The 2,346-nt window shown below is 38.2% G+C and overlaps 1 long non-coding RNA gene across 1 annotated transcript; it reads right to left on the minus strand.

Annotated features, from left to right (window-relative positions):
- Positions 1-1,593: 1,593 nt before the first annotated feature.
- On the minus strand, positions 1,594-2,030 carry LOC136492970 (uncharacterized). The gene is made up of 3 exons (XR_010768277.1): positions 1,893-2,030; positions 1,772-1,805; positions 1,594-1,675 (listed from the first exon to the last, which is right to left on the minus strand). It is a non-coding gene; the product is annotated as an uncharacterized lncRNA (long non-coding RNA).
- Positions 2,031-2,346: the final 316 nt, after the last annotated feature.

A 2,346-nucleotide genomic window follows, 5' to 3' on the forward strand; every position in this document is an offset into this window, starting at 1 on the left:
AAGTCAATTTTGATACAAAGGCAGCCATTCTGCTAGCACGAAAAAAATTTAAGTATTAAACTAAGCAGCACCTGTATAAATAAAAATAAAGTTATTATTTTCAAAACATGATCATGAGATATTAACAATTAAGATGTGACAAAAAGCCTCTCTCAACCATAAGAATGGTGAATACGTATGAGGAGATAACAGGAGGCGAGTGGAGAATCTCTAGGCGCTAAGGCCGCAGTTAAATACTGACATAAAGCAGCACCCAGACGTTGTTCATTAGCAGCTGCAGTATCCTGTATTGAGCGCAACTCCTTCAATCACCAATATATAAAGAGAATAGATTAGATGGAAACAGTAATATTGCAATCATCTGCATGAGAAATTACCTTTTCCATGTAGGATACCCTTTGCTCCAATTCAGAGATGCGTTCTTTGCTTCGCATAAAGGAGCTAGAAGATTCAGAAATCTCTCTTTCAAACTGAAACACGAAGGTTCAGTCAGCTTATGTGTTCTAAATCATATCTATCCATCGTAAGTTAGATCACAAAAGACTCCACCATGAGTTAGATCACAAAGACTCACCTCAGCAATCCTTGCTGACGTCCGAGCCAAAGATTGTGCTTTTCAAGCAGCTCCTTCTCCTGATAAAGAAAAGCAAACCCCTAAGAACCAACAGGTGCACCATGCAATGCAAACATATGGGTAAGGCTCAGTATTATGCAGTATTAATGCATCAAAGAGTAGAAATATGGCATGCCTATTTCATTAGCAGAGATATGGTTTTCGGACAGGGCCCCCAAAATCCTCGGGACAGCCCTGCCTTCGGCAATCAAGATACGATCCTTTCAATTCTATACAATTGTTTCCATTTTGGTTTTGCAGTATTTTGTAGACTGCTAAAATGGATTAACATGATACCTGCACTCACCAATGCAGTTGCTGGACATGGTCACTTTTTAGTTTGTACTGAACACTTTTGTTCCAAGGATGCAATAGTCACCCTACAATATTCATGTACACTGATAATTAAAGAAATAGATAAGAAAGCATGGCTACAAAACACTACTATACAGATTTCACCATCTGATAAAACGAACTGTTTATCTTGTCGAAGCTGATATACAATCATGCATTCATTGTTCAACAGCAAATTTAAAAGAAGCCAAATGAAATGTCATGAATTATAAATGTAGAATAGAAACACCAGGACATACATAGATGACCAGTTTCTAGAAGGTCACACTGCAAATCATGGACAGAATAAATTTGTACCAAGTTATGCATGATTTGATCTCATTGGTGAAATTAATAACAGCACGAAGGCATTCTTAGCCCCATCTATGAATTTTATTAACTTTTCAAAATGTTGCACTACTGCACTAAAAGCACCTGTGCTCTAATAGAGGAAAAAATGGAACCTAACTACATATCAGGAAAAGAACACAAATTTATCTTCTTGCAGCAGCACCTTCCTCCTTCCAGTCTCCAAATGCATCATTGGCCTACAAGCTCACATGTAGCTGAAATCTTTTAACATACAAGGCAAGAGCACACAGATTTGAAACAATTAATAGATCTTTGCATTATTAGGCGCAGCTAACCTGAAATGGTAAACTCCATAAGTTGAAGCAGGTCCATCAAGAACATAATTTAAAGGTCCATCAAGAACATAATTTGTATAACCTGAACAGGGTAGAAGACTAATTAAGTTCAGTAAAGCACCGTTCTGTTGATCTGTATACAAGATAAGTATCTAAGATTTTTGGTAAAATAACGTGCCTTTTTGCAAATCTCAGGTGTATTCTAGCTCTCCCTGAGAGGCATGAAAGAATATCATGAGCCTTTCATCCGGCATCTACCAAGTCAAAGAGAAAAGAAATGTGGACTTGAGAAAAATTACTTGATTTCTTGCAAAACATCACGCGTCTCTAGTACCCCGTGCAAGACATGACCAAATCACATGGGATTTGCATCCCGTGACTACCAATCACCAAATCGAGTGAGAGCAGTATGACAATTAGGTGAAATCACTTCGCGGAGGCCCAGGTGAGGCGGCTAAAAGGTCCTAGATGGCTAGAGGGGGGTGAATAGCCTATAAAAATCTCTACAAATACACTAGAGCAAATGGTTAATACATTAAATGGTGTAATGAAATTTTGCTCTAGCTCTTCAATAGGTTGCAAGGCACCTATCCAAACAATTCTAATTGCTATGATTTCTAGGCACACAAGAGGCTAAGTCACTACTCACTAAGAGCTCTTAAACAAGCTACACTAAAGAGCTCAACTAGGTGAAACTAAACTAGCAAGCAAGCTCTCAAAACTAGCTACACTAAAGAGCTTGCTACTCAACTA

Source organism: Miscanthus floridulus, chromosome 11 (genome assembly GCF_019320115.1).
Source record: "Miscanthus floridulus cultivar M001 chromosome 11, ASM1932011v1, whole genome shotgun sequence".
Taxonomy (NCBI): Eukaryota; Viridiplantae; Streptophyta; class Magnoliopsida; order Poales; family Poaceae; genus Miscanthus; species Miscanthus floridulus.